The 20,067-nt window shown below is 42.2% G+C and overlaps 4 non-coding genes and 1 pseudogene across 4 annotated transcripts; 1 reads left to right on the top strand and 4 right to left on the bottom strand.

The window, feature by feature from the left end:
• Nucleotides 1-5,590: 5,590 nt before the first annotated feature.
• Nucleotides 5,591-5,638, top strand: LOC140285717 (U5 spliceosomal RNA; annotated as a pseudogene).
• Nucleotides 5,639-6,104: 466 nt separating this feature from the next.
• On the bottom strand, nt 6,105-6,288 carry LOC140285718 (U2 spliceosomal RNA). The gene has a single exon (XR_011910695.1). It is a non-coding gene; the product is annotated as a U2 spliceosomal RNA (small nuclear RNA).
• Nucleotides 6,289-6,604: 316 nt separating this feature from the next.
• Nucleotides 6,605-6,718, bottom strand: LOC140285719 (U5 spliceosomal RNA). Its single transcript, XR_011910696.1, has one exon. It is a non-coding gene; the product is annotated as a U5 spliceosomal RNA (small nuclear RNA).
• A 4,095-nt stretch (nt 6,719-10,813) lies between these two features.
• LOC140285716 (U2 spliceosomal RNA) lies at nt 10,814-10,997 on the bottom strand. Its single transcript, XR_011910694.1, has one exon. It is a non-coding gene; the product is annotated as a U2 spliceosomal RNA (small nuclear RNA).
• Nucleotides 10,998-11,305: 308 nt separating this feature from the next.
• Nucleotides 11,306-11,419, bottom strand: LOC140285721 (U5 spliceosomal RNA). The gene has a single exon (XR_011910698.1). It is a non-coding gene; the product is annotated as a U5 spliceosomal RNA (small nuclear RNA).
• Nucleotides 11,420-20,067: the final 8,648 nt, after the last annotated feature.

Raw genomic sequence — 20,067 nt, 5'->3', positions numbered from 1 at the left:
TTTTCAGCAATTATGGTTTGACATTCACACCTACTCACAGCCGAACACTTCCGCTCCCGCATTTGATGGTGTATAGTCGGGCATTCTCACCCTTTCTCATCAGCTTTTTGCAAATTATGATCTGACATTCACACCTACTTGCAGTCGAACAGCTCTGCTCCCGCTTTTGATTATGTTTGGTTGGATATTCGAAACTTTTCTTCACTGCTTTTTACAAACTTTGGTCGGACGTTCACACCTTCTTGCAGCCGAACACCTCCGCTTCCGCTTTTGATGGTATATATTCGGGCATTCGAACCTTTTCTTACCCGCTTTTTACAAACCATGGTCGGACTTTCACACCTTCTTGTAGCCGAACACATCCACTCCTGCTTTTGATGATGTATGGTTGAGCATTCGCACCTTTTCTTACCCATTTTTTACAAACTATGGTCGGACATTCACACCTTCTTGCAGCTGAACACCTCCTCTCCCGCTTATGATGATGTGTGGTTTGATATTCGAAAATTTTCTTTCATTTTTTCTAGCAATTATTGATGGACATTCAGACCTTCTTGCAGCTGAACACCTCCGCTCCCGCTTTTGATGATGTATAGTCGGGCTTTCGAGCCTTTTCTTCCCCGGTTTTTACAAAATTATTGTTGGACATTCAGACCTTCTTCCAGCCGAAAACCTCCGCTCCCTCTTTTGATCATACATTGTCGGGCATTCGCACCTTCTCTTACCCGCTTTTTACAAACCAGGGTCGGACTTTCACACCTTTTAGTAGCCGAACAACTCCGCTCCCGCTATTGATTGTGTACAGTCGGGTATTTTCACCTTTTCTTACCCGCTTTTTACCAACTATGGTCAGACATTCACACCTTCTTACAGTGGAACACCTCCGCTCCCTCTTTTGATGGTGTATGTTCGGGCATTCGAACCTTTTCTTACCCGCTTTTTACAAACTATGGTCGGACATTAAAACCTTCTTGTAGACGAACACATCCACTCCTGCTTTTGATGATGTATGGTTGGGCATTCGTACCTTTTCTTACCCATTTTGCAGTAATTATGGGTGGACATTCACACCTTTTTGCATTTTAACACCTCCTCTCCCGCTTATGATCATGTGCGGTTTGATATTCGAAAATTCTCTTCCATGTTTTCTAGCAATTATTGATGGACATTCAGACCTTCTTGCAGCTGAACACCTCCGCTCCAGCTGTTGATGGTGTATAGTCGGGCTTTCGAGCCTTTTCTTCCCCGATTTTTACAAATTATGGATGGACATTCAGACCGTCTTTCAGCCGAAAACCTCCGCTCCCTCTTTTGATCCTACATTGTCGGGCATTCGCACCTTTTCTTACCTGCTTTTTACAATTCATGGTCGGACTTTCACACCTTTTAGTAGCGGAACAACTCTACTCCCGCTATTGATTGTGTACTATAGGGTATTTTAACCTTTTCTTACCTGCTTTTTGCCAATTATGGTTGGACATTCACACCTTCTTACAGCGGAACACCTCCGCTCCCTCCTTTGATCCTACATTGTCGGGCATTCGCACCTTTTCTTACCTGCTTTTTACAATTCATGGTCGGACTTTCACACCTTTTAGTAGCGGAACAACTCTGCTCCCGCTATTGATTGTGTACTATAGGGTATTTTAACCTTTTCTTACCTGCTTTTTACAAACTATGGTCAGACATTCAAACCTTCTTGTAGCCGAACACATCCACTCCTGCTTTTGATGATGGGTATTCAAACCTACTTGTTGCCCGCTTTTCATTAATTATGGGTGGACATACACACCTTGTCGCAGCCAAACACCTCCGCTCCCTGTTAGGATCATGTATGGTTGGGCATTCGTACCTTTTCTTACCCATTTTGCAGTAATTATGGGTGGACATTCACAACTTCTTGCATTTGAACACCTCCTCTCCCGCTTATGATCATGTGCGGTTTGATATTCGAAAATTCTCTTCCATGTTTTCTAGCAATTATTGATGGACATTCAGACCTTCTTGCAGCTGAACACCTCCGCTCCAGCTGTTGATGGTGTATAGTCGGGCTTTCAAGCCTTTTCTTCCCAGATTTTTACAAAATATGGATGGACATTCAGACCTTGTTTCAGCCGAAAACCTCCGCTCCCTCTTTTGATCATACATTGTCGGGCATTCGCACCTTTTCTTACCCGCTTTTTACAAACCATGGTCGGACTTTCACACCTTTTAGTAGCGGAACAACTCTGCTCCCGCTATTGATTGTGTACAATCGGGTATTTTAACCTTTTCTTACCTGCTTTTTGCCAACTATGGTCGGACATTCACACCTTCTTACAGCGGAACACCTCCGCTCCCTCCTTTGATGGTGTATGTTCGGGCATTCAAACCTTTTCTTACCCGCTTTTTACAAACTATGGTCAGACATTCACACCTTCTTGCAGCCGAACACTTCCGCTCTACCTTTTAGTGTTCTATGGGGTATTCACACCTTTTTTTTCACCGCATTTTATAGATTATGGTTGTAAATTCTCACCCACTCTTATCCGAAGACCTCTCCTCCTGCTTTGGTTAATATATAGTCGGGCATTCGAACCTTTTCTTACCCGCTTTTTACAAATTATGGTCGAACATTCACACCTACTTGCAGCCGAACACCTCCGCTCCCGCTTTTGATGGTGTATAGTCGGGCTTTCGAGCCTTTTCTTCCCCGGTTTTTACAAATTATGGTTGGACATTCAGACCTTGCAGCCGAAAACCTCCGCTCCCTCTTTTGATCATACATTGTCAGGCATTCGCACCTACTTGCAGCCGAATACTTCCGCTCCACCTTTTAGTGATGTATGGTTGGCATTTGCACCTTTTCTTACCCTTTCTTACCCTACTGATTGCTTAAGATTAAGTTGTTTTTTCTCAAACTACAACATTTTTTTAATTGTTGAAACTTGATTTGAAGTGGATAAATAAGGAGGACAAACAGTTTTAAGTCAGGCTGATAGAAGGAATTAATTTTATAGCAAAATCTTTATTTCGTCATATGTCGAGAGATGCTTATTGCTGAAGAAGTACAAAGTACAACGTTGTTTATCGTTGAAACTTGATTAGACATGAATAAATATGAAGGACAAAGCAGTCTTAACTTGGTTAGAGTTAAGGAATTCGTTTTATAGGAGAATCCGAATTCGTGCATAACTCGTAAAATAGAGCTTATTTTCGGATTCCTGAAGAATGAGTCTGGTTCTTTCTCATAATACAAAGTTTGTTGTTTATTGTTGAAACTTCATCAGAAGTGAAGAAATAAATTAATGCCTATCAACAAATGTGGGATCTAAACTCTAGTGCTTCCTCTAAAATAATTTCCTTTCTCAATTCAGAAATGTGTGTGTGTAAGTCACAACACCCGTGACACCAAAACGGCTTTCTTTTCTCTCTTTTCTCTACACTCTGCTCTGGGAGCGAGCCGAGTGTGGGCTAACCGGGAGAATTGCTTGAAAGAAACGCGACACCGAATGAGTGGTCAGAACAAAGCCTCAATATGGTGTTCCCGTGGTGTTTGTGGCTGCCTTGTCTTTTGCACAGAGTAAAAGACAAGGCAGCCATCGAATAGGGCCCGATTGTTCCTACTTGGTCAGCCGAGGAGCAAGGGGGGGGAGCAAGCGTCTCAACCAAGCAAATCTCACCAAGTAGGAACAATCGGGCCCTATTCGATGGCTGCAACACCTGAAAGAGATATTGATGCGAGACCCGATCAAAAGCTTTTTCAAAGTCTAAATTTAAGATGACAAGCCGGGTGTTTCTGTCTCTAGCGTAATCAATGATGTCTCGAATCAGTACGAGGCTGTCGGTGAGTTGTCTCTCTGAGATGGCACAAGCCTGGTCTGGGTGAATTACCTCCTCTAAAACAGAGGACATCCGTGTCGTTAAAACCTTGCTTAAAAGTTTACAGTCAAAGTTTAAAAGTGTGATGGGCCTCCAATTCTTTAGGTCAGTCTTATCATTTTTATCAGAAGTGAAGAAATAAATGAATGCCTATCAACAAATGTGGGATCTAAACTCTAGTGCTTCCTCTAAAATAATTTCCTTTCTCAATTTAGAAATATGTGTGTGTAAGTCACAACACCCGTGACACCAAAACGGCTTTCTTTTCTCTACACTCTGCACTATGAGCACACACACCAAATCAGAAAGGGTTTTTTCTCTCTTTTCTACATTATGGACTGTGGGGACATAAAACCGCTCTCTCTTTTTTTTTTATCGTGTGCCAGGGCGTTGTCTCACGTATTAGATTGTGCTTAAGATACGAATGGGTTTATCAGTCACATCAGAATCCATACATACTGATCCTCCCGTAATAAAATGGTCGGATCTTATCAAACACACTTTGTTTCTTGTGACAATCAAGTCAGCGAAACAGCGTATACACGTCAAGACACTGAATCAAGTTTGCCACAAGAACTCATAAGTTTGGCAGTATTGCTCTGCTGTCAGCAATCATACATCCATTTTATTTTCGTGAGACATGTGCAGGCACCTGTTCATCTACTGTTCTATCACTATGAATTAGTTTATCTATTATCAATAAGGATACTTCTACAACTACTCTATCAAAGTATGTCCGGACTTCTTACGTTGTCAGTTGCTATATATGAATAAGTGGGTAGCTACTGACAAGCATTAAGCATGTCACACAGCCCAAACATATAACATTTCAGGACACACCACACAGTTAACAACCACAGTGAAGCGTGTCAAAGCCCAAACATGTAACATTCAACAGGACACTTACACAACACATTCAAATCAAACAGTCAGACAACATACAAGAACATATACCCCAGCCGGCATTGCTCCCTGCCTATTTTCCTACAGCTCACTATGTGTGCGCACACCTTTATTCACAAACTCTTCAACTTATACTCTTTTACCAAAGCTGCTACAGCTCGATTGGCCGAATACCAAATAATCCTAATTCGGTGAATTTGACATCTGCCTTACATGTAACAGATTAGCGGTTTAGCAGTTTTAATTTAGTTTGATTGAAGGAATTCATTTTATAGCAAAATCCGAAATCGTGAAGAACTCATGAAAGTAAGCTTATTCTCGGATTCCTGAAACTTTAGATTTGCTATTTCTTTTACTGCAAAGTACAACGTTGGTTTTTTTGTTTAAATCTTTCAAGACATGGTAAATATGAAGGACAAAGCAGTTTGAACATAGTTTGAGTGAAGGAATTCTTTTTATTGATAAAATCCCAAGAGTCTGCTGAGAAAAGAGAGTGAATGCGAAGTAGACTTTAACACGGCTCTGGGAGCGAGCCGAGTGCGGGCTAACCGGGAGAATTGCTTGAAAGAAACGCGACACCGAATGAGCGGTCAGAACAAAGCCTCAATACGGTTTTCCCGTGGTGTTTTTGTTGCTGCCTTGTCTTTTGCACAGAGTAAAAGACAAGGCAGCCATCGAATAGGGCCCGATTGTTCCTACTTGGTCAGCCGAGGTGCAAGGGGGGGGGGGGGTCTCAACCAAGCAAAGCTCACCATGGGGAAGGTGGCTATGCCAACTAGCCTGATGCCCTGCTCCCGCAGTGACGGATAATCGTACTCTGGTTTCTCTTCATAACGTACAAGTCTTTCGCCTTTTACTAAAGACTTCTGTGGGGCCTGCAGCGACCATATTCTGGGAGCTACTGTACCCCCAGAAGGTACCCATCCCGCCCCACCCCACTTAACCCAACCCCACTCCGGAGGACCTCTACAAAAAACAAACAAACAACAACAAAAAACAAACAAACAAACCACCCGGTCACACCAGTCGCAGCAGCCCGGGCCTGAGACCCACCATCACCCAGGCCCCCCCATGCCCCCCCTCAACAGGTGCGCTCTTGTGAAAAAGCAAACAGCGGCAGCAACAAAAACACAACGGGAACACCGTATTGAGGCTTTGTTCTGGTATGCCGTTTCTTTCAAGCAATTCTCCCGGTTAGCCCGCACTCGGCTCGCTCCCAGAGCCGTGTTAAAGTCTACTTCGCATTCACTCTCTTTTCTCAGCAGACTAAAAGAAAGTTTCATCTTGGGCTCCCTGAAACTTCCATCCTGCACCGCTGTTTGCTTTTTCACAAGAGCAGAGAAGAGCGCACCGTTCCCAGCGGCACTGCAGTACTGGGTCGATGCTTGGAGTGAACGGAGCAAGCTTCTTTTTCAACTCCTATTCTTAAAAATCCATTTAATATGTAGTTCTCGTATAGAGGACATAATAAACTGATAAGAACAGATACTACACTTGATCTTAGCCAAAAGGCCGAGAAGCGACAACTGTCCACTGGTTCACGTCCGAGGGCCCTTCCTGGCACAATGCGCACTTGTCCGCTAACACCCCTGTTCTTTTTATGGCCATAGGTGGCCAGAGTGTCACTTTGCACCTCCGCCCACCCGCTGCACTGAGCACTCTTCAGCCCTTTTAAATGGTATAACTTTGCACTCCCGCACGCTCCAGCAAGCACCATTCAAGCAACAACTTTGCACTCCAGCTTCGAACATTGGCACAGTCGCAACAAGTAAGGCGACTCTACTCAGAGAAGTCACTCTGCACAGTAACAAGATTTCTTTTGCACAGACAGAAAGGGCTTCACCTGCAAAGGTAAAGCCTGCCAAAAATAGAAACAACTCATTAGTGCTGCTCTCCACAGAAGCCTTTAGTAAAAGGCGAAAGACTTGTACGTTATGAAGAGAAACCAGAGTACGATTATCCGTCACTGCGGGAGCAGGGCATCAGGCTAGTTGGCATAGCCACCTTCCCCACGGTGAGCTTTGCTTGGTTGAGACGCTTGTAGGAACAATCGGGCCCTATTCGATGGCTGCCTTGTCTTTTACTCTGTACAAAAGACAAGGCAGCAACAAAAACACCACGGGAAAACCGTATTGAGGCTTTGTTCTGACCGCTCATTCGGTGTCGCGTTTCTTTCAAGCAATTCTCCCGGTTAGCCCGCACTCGGCTCACTCCCAGAGCCGTGTTAAAGTCTACTTCGCATTCACTCTCTTTTCTCAGCAGACTCTTGGGATTTTATCAATAAAATGAATTCCTTCACTCAAACTATGTTCAAACTGCTTTGTCCTTCATATTTACCATGTCTTGAAAGATTTAAACAAAAAAACCAACGTTGTACTTTGCAGTAAAAGAAATAGCAAATCTAAAGTTTCAGGAATCCGAGAATAAGCTTACTTTCATGAGTTCTTCACGATTTCGGATTTTCCTATAAAATTGATTCCTTCACTCAAACTAAATTAAAACTGCTAAACCGCTAATCTGTTACATGTAAGGCAGATGTCAAATTCACCGAATTAGGATTATTCGGTATTCGGCCAATCGAGCTGTAGCAGCTTCGGTAAAAGAGTATAAGTTGAAGAGTTTGTGAATAAAGGTGTGCGCACACATAGTGAGCTGTAGGAAAATAGGCAGGGAGCAATGCCGGCTGGGGTATATGTTCTTGTATGTTGTCTGACTGTTTGATTTGAATGTGTTGTGTAAGTGTCCTGTTGAATGTTACATGTTTGGGCTTTGACACGCTTCACTGTGGTTGTTAACTGTGTGGTGTGTCCTGAAATGTTATATGTTTGGGCTGTGTGACATGCTTAATGCTTGTCAGTAGCTACCCACTTATTCATATATAGCAACTGACAACGTAAGAAGTCCGGACATACTTTGATAGAGTAGTTGTAGAAGTATCCTTATTGATAATAGATAAACTAATTCATAGTGATAGAACAGTAGATGAACAGGTGCCTGCACATGTCTCACGAAAATAAAATGGATGTATGATTGCTGACGGCAGAGCAATACTGCCAAACTTATGAGTTCTTGTGGCAAACTTGATTCAGTGTCTTGACGTGTATACGCTGTTTCGCTGACTTGATTGTCACAAGAAACAAAGTGTGTTTGATAAGATCCGACCATTTTATTACGGGAGGATCAGTATGTATGGATTCTGATGTGACTGATAAACCCATTTGTATCTTAAGCATAATCTAATACGTGAGACAACGCCCTGGCACACGATAAAAAAAAAAGAGAGAGCGGTTTTGTGTCCCCACAGTCCATAATGTAGAAAAGAGAGAAAAAAGCCTTTCTGATTTGGTGTGTGTGCTCATAGTGCAGACTGTAGAGAAAAGAAAGCCGTTTTGGTGTCACGGGTGTTGTGACTTACACACACACATTTCTAAATTGAGAAAGGAAATTATTTTAGAGGAAGCACTAGAGTTTAGATCCCAAATTTGTTGATAGGCATTCATTTATTTCTTCACTTCTGATAAAAATGATAAGACTGACCTAAAGAATTGGAGGCCCATCACACTTTTAAACTTTGACAGTAAACTTTTTAGCAAGGTTTTAACGACACGGATGTCCTCTGTTTTAGAGGAGGTAATTCACCCAGACCAGGCTTGTGCCATCTCAGAGAGACAACTCACCGACAGCCTCGTACTGATTCGAGACATCATTGATTACGCTAGAGACAGAAACACCCGGCTTGTCATCTTAAATTTAGACTTTGAAAAAGCTTTTGATCGGGTCTCGCATCAATATCTCTTTCAGGTGTTGCAGCCATCGAATAGGGCCCGATTGTTCCTACTTGGTGAGATTTGCTTGGTTGAGACGCTTGCTCCCCCCCCTTGCTCCTCGGCTGACCAAGTAGGAACAATCGGGCCCTATTCGATGGCTGCCTTGTCTTTTACTCTGTGCAATCGACAAGGCAGCAACAAAAACACCACGGGAAAACCGTATTGAGGCTTTGTTCTGACCGCTCATTCGGTGTCGCGTTTCTTTCAAGCAATTCTCCCGGTTAGCCCGCACTCGGCTCGCTCCCAGAGCCGTGTTAAAGTCTACTTCGCATTCACTCTCTTTTCTCAGCAGACTCTTGGGATTTTATCAATAAAAAGAATTCCTTCACTCAAACTATGTTCAAACTGCTTTGTCCTTCATATTTACCATGTCTTGAAAGATTTAAACAAAAAAACCAACGTTGTACTTTGCAGTAAAAGAAATAGCAAATCTAAAGTTTCAGGAATCCGAGAATAAGCTTACTTTCATGAGTTCTTCACGATTTCGGATTTTGCTATAAAATGAATTCCTTCACTCAAACTAAATTAAAACTGCTAAACCGCTAATCTGTTACATGTAAGGCAGATGTCAAATTCACCGAATTAGGATTATTCGGTATTCGGCCAATCGAGCTGTAGCAGCTTCGGTAAAAGAGTATAAGTTGAAGAGTTTGTGAATAAAGGTGTGCGCACACATAGTGAGCTGTAGGAAAATAGGCAGGGAGCAATGCCGGCTGGGGTATATGTTCTTGTATGTTGTCTGACTGTTTGATTTGAATGTGTTGTGTAAGTGTCCTGTTGAATGTTACATGTTTGGGCTTTGACACGCTTCACTGTGGTTGTTAACTGTGTGGTGTGTCCTGAAATGTTATATGTTTGGGCTGTGTGACATGCTTAATGCTTGTCAGTAGCTACCCACTTATTCATATATAGCAACTGACAACGTAAGAAGTCCGGACATACTTTGATAGAGTAGTTGTAGAAGTATCCTTATTGATAATAGATAAACTAATTCATAGTGATAGAACAGTAGATGAACAGGTGCCTGCACATGTCTCACGAAAATAAAATGGATGTATGATTGCTGACGGCAGAGCAATACTGCCAAACTTATGAGTTCTTGTGGCAAACTTGATTCAGTGTCTTGACGTGTATACGCTGTTTCGCTGACTTGATTGTCACAAGAAACAAAGTGTGTTTGATAAGATCCGACCATTTTATTACGGGAGGATCAGTATGTATGGATTCTGATGTGACTGATAAACCCATTCGTATCTTAAGCACAATCTAATACGTGAGACAACGCCCTGGCACACGATAAAAAAAAAAGAGAGAGCGGTTTTGTGTCCCCACAGTCCATAATGTAGAAAAGAGAGAAAAAAGCCTTTCTGATTTGGTGTGTGTGCTCATAGTGCAGAGTGTAGAGAAAAGAAAGCCGTTTTGGTGTCACGGGTGTTGTGACTTACACACACACATTTCTAAATTGAGAAAGGAAATTATTTTAGAGGAAGCACTAGAGTTTAGATCCCAAATTTGTTGATAGGCATTCATTTATTTCTTCACTTCTGATAAAAATGATAAGACTGACCTAAAGAATTGGAGGCCCATCACACTTTTAAACCTTGACTGTAAACTTTTTAGCAAGGTTTTAACGACACGGATGTCCTCTGTTTTAGAGGAGGTAATTCACCCAGACCAGGCTTGTGCCATCTCAGAGAGACAACTCACCGACAGCCTCGTACTGATTCGAGACATCATTGATTACGCTAGAGACAGAAACACCCGGCTTGTCATCTTAAATTTAGACTTTGAAAAAGCTTTTGATCGGGTCTCGAATCAATATCTCTTTCAGGTGTTGCAGCCATCGAATAGGGCCCGATTGTTCCTACTTGGTGAGATTTGCTTGGTTGAGACGCTTGCTCCCCCCCCTTGCTCCTCGGCTGACCAAGTAGGAACAATCGGGCCCTATTCGATGGCTGCCTTGTCTTTTACTCTGTGCAAAAGACAAGGCAGCCACAAACACCACGGGAACACCGTATTGAGGCTTTGTTCTGACCACTCATTCGGTGTCGCGTTTCTTTCAAGCAATTCTCCCGGTTAGCCCACACTCGGCTCGCTCCCAGAGCTGTGTTAAAGTCTACTTCGCATTCACTCTCTTTTCTCAGCAGATTAAAAGAAAGTTTCATCTTGGGCTCCCAGAAACTTCCATCCTGCACCGCTGTTTGCTTTTTCACAAGAGCAGAGAAGAGCGCACCGTTCCCAGCGGCACTGCAGTACTGGGTCGATGCTTGGAGTGAACGGAGCAAGCACCTTTTTCAACTCCTATTCTTAAAAATCCATTTAATATGTAGTCCTCGTATAGAGGACATATTAAACTGATAAGAACAGATACTACACTTGATCTTAGCCAAAAGGCCGAGAAGCGATAACTGTCCACTGTTTCAGGTCCGAGGGCCCTTGCTGGCACAATGCGCACTTGTAGCAGTGTTCTTTTTATGGCCATAGGTGGCCAGAGTGTCACGTTGCACCTCCGCCCACCCGCTGCACTGAGCACTCTTCAGCCCTTTTAAATGGTATAACTTTGCACTCCCGCATGCTCCAGCAAGCACCATTCAAGCAACAACTTTGCACTCCAGCTTCGAACATCGGCACAATCGCAACAAGTAAGGCGACTCTACTCAGAGAAGTCACTCTGCACAGTAACAAGATTTCTTTTGCACAGACAGAAAGGGCTTCACCCGCAAAGGTAAAGCCTGCCAAAAATAGAAACAACTCATTAGTGCTGCTCTCCACGAAAGTCTTTAGTAAAAGGCGAAAGACTTGTATGTTATGAAGAGAAACCAGAGTACGATTATCCGTCACTGCGGGAGCAGGGCATCAGGCTAGTTGCCATAGCCACCTTCCCCATGGTGAGCGTTGCTTGGTTGAAACGCTTGCCCCTGTGCAATCGACAAGGCAGCAACAAAAACACCACGGGAACACCGTATTGAGGCTTTGTTCTGACCGCTCATTCGGTGTCGCGTTTCTTTCAAGCAATTCTCCCGCTTAGCCCACACTCGGCTCGCTCCCAGAGCCATGTTAAAGTCTACTTCGCATTCACTCTCTTTTCTCAGCAGACTCTTGGGATTTTATCTATAAAATGAATTCCTTCACTCAAACTATGTTAAAACTGCTTTGTCCTTCATATTTACCATGTCTTACCATGACTTTGCAGTAAAAGAAAGAGCAAATCTAAAGTTTCAGGAATCCGAGAATAAGCTTACTTTCATGAGTTCTTCACGATTTTGGATTTTGCTATAAAATGAATTCCTTCACTCAAACTAAATTAAAACTGCTAAACCGCTAATCTGTTACATGTAAGGCAGATGTCAAATTCACCGAAATAGGATCTAAGGGTATTCGGCCAATCGAGCTGTAGCAGCTTCGGTAAAAGATTATAAGTTGAAGAGTTTGTGAATAAAGGTGTGCGCACACATAGTGAGCTGTAGGAAAATAGGCAGGGAGCAATGCCGGCTGGGGTATATGTTCTTGTATGTTGTCTGACTGTTTGATTTGAATGTGTTGTGTAAGTGTCCTGTTGAATGTTTGGGCTTTGACACTTCACTGTGGTTGTTAACTGTGTGGTGTGTCCTGAAATGTTATATGTTTGGGCTGTGTGACATGCTTAATGCTTGTCAGTAGCTACCCACTTATTCATATATAGCAACTGACAACATAAGAAGTCTGGACATACTTTGATAGTAGTTGTAGAAGTATCCTTATTGATAATAGATAAACTAATTCATAGTGATAGAACAGTAGATGAACAGGTGCCTGCACATGTCTCACGAAAATAAAATGGATGTATGATTGCTGACGGCAGAGCAATACTGCCAAACTTATGAGTTCTTGTGGCAAACTTGATTCAGTGTCTTGACGTGTATACGCTGTTTCGCTGACTTGATTGTCACAAGAAACAAAGTGTGTTTGATAAGATCCGACCATTTTATTACGGGAGGATCAGTATGTATGGATTCTGATGTGACTGATAAACCCATTCGTATCTTAAGCACAATCTAATACGTGAGACAACGCCCTGGCACACGATAAAAAAAAAAGAGAGAGCGGTTTTGTGTCCCCACAGTCCATAATGTAGAAAAGAGAGAAAAAAGCCTTTCTGATTTGGTGTGTGTGCTCATAGTGCAGAGTGTAGAGAAAAGAAAGCCGTTTTGGTGTCACGGGTGTTGTGACTTACACACACACATTTCTGAATTGAGAAAAGAAATTATTTTAGAGTAAGCAGTAGAGTTTAGATCCCACATTTGTTGATAGGCATTCATTTATTTCTTCACTTCTGAGGAAGTTTCAAGAATAAACAACAAACTTTGTATTATGAGAAAGAACCAGACTCATTCTTCAGGAATCCGAAAATAAGCACGAATTCGGATTCTCCTATAAAACGAATTAATTAACTCAAACCAAGTTAAGACTGCTTTGTCCTTCATATTTATTCATGTCTAATCAAGTTTCAACGATAAACAACGTTGTACTTTGTAGAATGAGAAAGAACTTCTTCAGCAATAAGCATCTCTCGACATATGACGAAATACAGATTTTGCTATAAAATTAATTTCTTCTATCAGCGTGACTTAAAACTGTTTGTCGTCCTTATTTATCCACTTCAAATCAAGTTTCAACAATTAAAAAAAAATTGTAGTTTGAGAAAGAACAACTTAATCTTCAGCAATAAGTATAAAAAGAGGGTAACAAAAGGTGCAAATGCCAACCATACATCACTAAAAGGTGGAGCGGAAGTATTCAGCTGCAAGTAGGTGTGAATGTTCGACCATAATTTGTAAAAAGTGGGTAAGAAAAGGTTCGAATGCCCGACTAAATATTAACAAAAGCGGGAGGAGAGGTCTTCGGATGAGAGTGGGTGAGAATTTCCTACCATACAAGTATGGTGGAGAGGAAGCTGTGATTGGCCGACAATAGTAAAAAGCAGGTGAGAAAAGGTGCGAATGTCAAAACATACATGATCAAAACAGGGAGCGGAGGTGTTTGGCTGCGACAAGGTGTGAATGTCCACCCATAATTAATGAAAAACGGGCAACAAGTAGGTTCGAATGCCCAACCATACATCATCAAAAGCAGGAGTGGATGTGTTCGGCTTCAAGAAGGTATGAATGTCCATCAATAATTGCTATAAAACATTAAAGAAAATTTTCGAATATCAAACCGCACATAATCATAAGCGGGAGAGGAGGTGTTCCGCTGCAAGAAGGTGTGAATATCCACCCATAATTACTGAAAAATGGGTAAGAAAAGGTGCAAATGCCCAACCATACATCATCAAAAGCAGGAGTGGATGTGTTCGGCTACAAGAAGGTTTGAATGTCCGACCATAGTTTGTAAAAAGCGGGTAAGAACAGGTTTGTATGCCCGACTGTACACAATCAAAAGAGGGAGCGGAGTTGTTCAGCTACAAGAAGGTGTGAAAGTCCGACCATGGTTTGTAAAAAGCGGGTAAGAACAGGTTCGTATGCCCGAATATACACCATCAAATGCGGGAGCGGAGGTGTTCGGCTGTGAGTAGGTGTGAATCTCCAACCATAATTGCTGAAAAATGTGTTAGAAAAGGTAAGAATGCCGGTCCATACATCATCAAAAGCGGGAGAGGTGGTGTTCGGCTGCAAGTAGGTGTGAATGTCCAGCCATAATTACTCACAAATGGGTAAGAAAAGGTAGTATTGCCAGACCATACATGATCAAAACAGGGAGCGGAGGTGGTTAAGCTGCAAGAAGGTGTTAATGTCCGACTAAGGTTTGTAAAAAGCGGGTAAGAAAAAGTGCGAATGCCCGACAATGTATGATCAAAAGAGGGAGCGGAGGTTTTCGGCTGAAAGAAGGTCTGAATGTCCAACCATAATTTGTAAAAACCGGGGAAGAAAAGGCTCGAAAGCCCGACTATACACCATCAAAAGCTGGAGCGGAGGTGTTCAGCTGCAAGAAGGTCTGAATGTCCATCAATAATTGCTAGAAAACATGAAAGAGAATTTTCGAATATCAAACCGCACATGATAATAAGCGGGAGAGGAGGTGTTCAGCTGCAAGAAGGTGTGAATGTCCACCCATAATTACTGAAAAATGGGTAAGAAAAGGTGCGAATTCCCAACCATACATCATCAAATGCACGAGTGGATGTGTTCGGCTACAAGAAGGTTTGAATGTCCGACCATAGTTTGTAAAAAGCGGGTAAGAAAAGGTTCGAATGCCCGAACATACACCATCAAAAGAGGGAGCGGAGGTGTTCCGCTGTAAGAAGGTGTGAATGTCCGACCATAGTTGGTAAAAAGCGGGTAAGAAAAGGTTAAAATACCCGACTGTACACAATCAATAGCGGGAGCGGAGTTGTTCGGCTACTAAAAGGTGTGAAAGTCCGACCCTGGTTTTAAAAAGCGGGTAAGAAAAGGTGCTAATGCCCGACAATGTATGATCAAAAGAGGGAGCGGAGGTGTTCGGCTGCAAGAAGGTCTGAATGTCCAACCATAATTTGTAAAAACCGGGTAAGAAAAGGCTCGAAAGCCCGACTATACACCATCATAAGCGGGAGAGGAGGTGTTCAGCTGCAAGAAGGTCTGAATGTCCATCAATAATTGCTTTAAAACATGAAATAAAATTTTCGAATATCATCCGCACATGATCATAAGAAGGAGAGGAGGTGTTCAGCTGCAAGAAGGTGTGAATGTCCACCCATAATTCCTGAAAAATGGGTAAAAAAAGGTGCGAATGCCCAACCATACATTATCAAAAGCAGGTGTGAATGTCAGATCATAATTTGCAAAAAGCTGATGAGAAAGGGTGAGAATGCCCGACTATACACCATCAAATGCGGGAGCGGAGGTGTTCGGCTCTGAGTAGGTGTGAATGTCCGACCATAATTGCTGAAAAATGTGTTAGAAAAGGAAAGAATGCCGGACCATACATCATCAAAAGCGAGAGAGGTGGTGTTCGGCTGCAAAAAGGTGTAAATGTTCGACTAAAGTTTGTAAAAAGCGGGTAAGACATGGTGCGAATGCCTGACAAGGTATGATCAAAAGCAGGAGCGGAGGTGTTCAGCTGCAAGAAGGTCTAAATGTCCATCAATAATTGCTAGAAAACATGAAAGAAAATTTTCGAAAATCAAAGCGCACATGATCATAAGTGGGAGAGGAGGTGTTCAGCTGCAAGAAGGTGTGAATGTCCACCCATTATTCCTGACAAATGGGTAAAAAAAAGGTGCGAATGCCCAACCATACATCATCAAAAGCAGGAGTGGATGTGTTCGGCTACAAGAAGGTGTGAACGTCCAACCAAAGTTTGTAAAAAGCAGTTAAGAAAAGGTTTGAATATCCAACCAAACATAATCAAAAGCGGGAGCATAGCTTTTCGACTGCAAGTAGGTGTGAATGTCAGATCATAATTTGCAAAAAGCTGATGAGAGAGGGTGAGAATGTCCGACTGCACACCATCAAATGCGGGAGCGGAGTTGTTCGGCTGTGAGTAGGTGTGAATCTCCGACCGTAATTTCTGAAAAATGTGTTAGAAAAGGTAAGAATGCCGGTCCATACATCATCAAAAGCGAGAGAGGTGGTGTTCGGCTGCAAGTAGGTGTGAATGTCCAGCCATAATTACTCACAAACGGGTAAGAAAAGGTAGTATTGCCAGACCATACATGATCAAAACAGGGAGCGGAGGTGGTTCAGCTGCAAGAAGGTGTGAATGTCTCACTAAAGTTCAAATATATTAACAAAAGCGGGAGGAGAGGTCTTCGGATGAGAGTGGTTGAGAATTTCCAACCATAATCTATAAAATTCGGTGAAAAAAAGGTGTGATAGAACACTAAAAGGTGGAGCGGAAGTGTTCGGCTGCAAGAAGGTGTGAATGTCCGACTATATTTGGTGAAAAGCAGGTGAAGCAAGGTCTGAATGCCCAACCTTACATTATCAAAAGCGAGATCAGAGGTGTTTGGCTGCAAGAAGGCCATAGTTTGCCAAAAGCGGGTAAGCTGCGAATGACCAACTAAATATCAACAAAAGGTCTTCGGATGCAAGTGGGTGTGAATATCCCACCATACAAGTATGGTGGAGAGGAAGCTGTGAACAGCCGACCATAGTTTGCAAAAAGCGGGTGAGAAAAGGTGCGAATGTCCAACCATACATGATCAAAACAGGGAGCGGAGGTGTTTGGCTGTGACAAGGTGTGAATGTCCACCCAAAATTAATGAAAAGCGGGTAAAAAGTAGGTTTGAATGCCCAAGCATACATCATCAAAAGAAGGAGTGGATGTGTTCGGCTACAAGAAGGTTTGAATGTCCGAGCATAGTTTGTAAAAAGCGGGTAAGAAAAGGTTCGAATGCCCAAACATACACCATCAAAAGAGGGAGCGGAGGTGTTCCGCTGTAAGGTGTGAATGTCCGACCATAGTTGGTAAAAAGTGGGTAAGAAAAGGTTAAAATACCCGACTGTACACAATCAATAGCGGGAGCGGATGTGTTTGGCTACAAGAATGTGTGAAAGTCCGACCATGGTTTGTAAAAAACGGGTAAGAAAAGGTGCGAATGCCCGACAATGTATGATCAAAAGAGGGAGCGGAGGTTTTTGGCTACAAGAAGGTTTGAATGTCCGACCATAGTTTGTAAAAAGCGGGTAAGAAAAGGTTCAAATGCCTAACTATACACCATCAAAAGCGGAAGCAGAGGTGTTCGGCTGCAAGAAGGTGTGAACGTCCGACCAAAGTTTGTAAAAAGCAGTTAAGAAAAGGTTCGAATATCCAACCAAACATAATCAAAAGCTGGAGCAGAGCTGTTCGACTGCAAGTAGGTGTGAATGTCCAGCCATAATTACTCACAAAGGGGTAAGAAAAGGTATTATTGCCAGACCATACATGATCAAAACAGGGAACTGAGGTGGTTCAGCTGCAAGGTGTGAATGTCTGACCATAGTTTGTGAAAAGCGGGTAAGATAAGGTGCGAATGCCCGACAATGTATAATCAAAAGAGGGAGCAGAGGTTTTCGGCTACACGAAGGTTTGAATGTCCGACCATAGTTTGTAAAAAGCGGGTAAGAAAAGGTTCAAATGCCTGACTATACACCATCAAAAGCGGGAGCGGAGATGTTCCGCTGTAAGACGGTGTGAATGTCCGATCATAGTTGGTAAAAAGCGGGTAAGAAAAGGTTAAAATACCCGACTTTACACAATCAATAGCGGGAGCGGAGTTGTTCGGCTGCAAGAAGGTGTGAACGTCCGACCAAAGTTGGCAAAAAGCAGTAAAGAAAAGGTTCGAATATCCAAACATAATTAAAAGCGAGAGAGATTGTGTTCAGCTGCAAGTAGGTGTGAATATCCAGCCATAATTACTCACAAACGGGTAAGAAAATGTAGTATTGCCAGACCATACATGATCAAAACAGGGAGCGGAGGTGGTTTAGCTGCAAAAAGGGGTGAATGTCCAACTAAAGTTCAAATATATTAACAAAAGCGGGAGGAGAGGTCTTCGGATTAGAGTGGTTGAAATTTCCAACCATAATCTATAAAATGCGGTGAAAAAAAAAGGTGTGAAGGAATGAATTTTATAGCAAAATCCGAAATCATGCATAACTCCTCATAAGGAACGTATTGCTCAACCAAAGGGATGCTTCTTTCTCATTCAGGGTAATATGAGGAACTTTATGCTTGATACATTTTGGACATGGATAACTATGAAGGACAAAGCAATTTTAACTTGGTTTGAGCAAAGCAATTCATTTTATAGGAAAATCCGAAATCGTGCAGGACTCATGAAAGTAAGCTTATTCTCGGATTCCTGATCCTCCAGTGTTGCTCTTTCCTATACTGCAAAATACAGCCTTGTTCTTTGTTGAAATCGATATGGACATTGATAAATATGAAGGACAAAGTAGTTTCCACTTTGTTTGAGTGAAGGAATTAATTTTATAGCAAAATCCCAAATCAAGCAGAACGTATGAAAATAAGCGTGTTTTCGGATTCCTGATCCTTCAGTGTTGCTATTTCTTCTACTGCAAAATACAATGTTGTTCTTTGTTGAAGTCAATCTAGACATTGATAAATATGAAGGACAAAGCAGTTTTAACATAGTTTGAGTAAAGGAATTCATTTTATACATAAAATCCCAAATCATGCAGAACGTATGAAAATAAGCTTATTCTCGGATTCCTGTTCCTTCAAGTGTTGCTCTTTCTACTATTGCAAAATACAATGTTGTTCTTTGTTGAAATAAATCTAGACATTGATAAATATGAAGGACAAAGCAGTTTTCACTTGGTTTGAGTGAAGGAATTCATTTTATACATAAAATCCCAAATCATGCAGAACGTATGAAAAGAAGCTTATTCTCGGATTCCTGATCCTTCAGTGTTGCTTTTTCTTCTACTGCAAAATACAATGTTGTTCTTTGTTGAAGTCGATCTAGACATTGATAAATATGAAGGACAAAGCAGTTTTAACTTGGTTTGAGTGAAGGAATTCATTTTATACATAAAATCCCAAATTATGCAGAACGTATGAAAATAAGCTTATTCTCGGATTCCTGATCCTTCAGTGTTGCCTTTTCTTCTACTGCAAAATACAATGTTGTTCTTTGTTGAAGTCGATCTAGACATTGATAAATATGAAGGACAAAGCAGTTTTCACTTGGTTTGAGTGAAGGATTTGCAGCTGAAAACCTCCCGCTCCCGCTTTTGATTGTGTATAGTCGGGCATTCGAAAACTTTTCTCATCAGCTTTTTGCAAATTATGATCTGACATTCACACCTGCTGTTGATAATGTATGGTTTGGCATTCGCACCTTTTCTTACCCATTTTTCAGTAATCATGGTTGGACATTTACACCTTCTTGCAGCTGAACACCTCCTCTCCCGCTATTGATTGTGTACAGTCGGGTAATTTAACCTTTTCTTACCCGCTTTTTACCAAATATGGTCGGACATTCACACCGTCTTACAGCGGAACACCTCTGCTCCCGCTTTTGATGGTCTATAGTCAGGCATTTGAACCTTTTCTTACCCGCTTTTTACAAACTATGGTCGGACATTCAAACCTTCTTGTAGCCGAAAACCTCCGCTCCCTCTTTTGATTATACATTGTTGGGCATTCGCACCTTATTTACAAACTATAGTCAGACATTCACACCTTGCAGCTGAGCCACCTCAGCTCCCTGTTTTGATAGTGTATGTTCGGGCATTCGAACCTATTCTTACCCCCTTTTTACAAACTATGCTCGGAGATTCACACCTACTCACAGCCGAACAACTCCGCTCCCGCATTTGATGATGTCTTGTCCTGCATTCTAGTCTCTTCTAACACATTTTTCAGCAATTATGGTTGGACATTCACATCTACTCACAGCCGAACACTTCCGCTCCCGCATTTGATGGTGTATAGCCGGGCATTCTCACCCTTTCTCATCAGCTTTTTGCAAATTATGATCTGACATTCACACCTACTTGCAGTCGAACAG

This window comes from Leuresthes tenuis, unplaced genomic scaffold (genome assembly GCF_036924035.1).
Source record: "Leuresthes tenuis unplaced genomic scaffold, fLeuTen1.0.hap1 SCAF_55, whole genome shotgun sequence".
Classification (NCBI taxonomy): domain Eukaryota; kingdom Metazoa; phylum Chordata; class Actinopteri; order Atheriniformes; family Atherinopsidae; genus Leuresthes; species Leuresthes tenuis.
The sequence above is the reverse complement of the archived record's forward strand: the minus strand, read 5'-3'. Positions and strand labels throughout refer to the sequence as shown.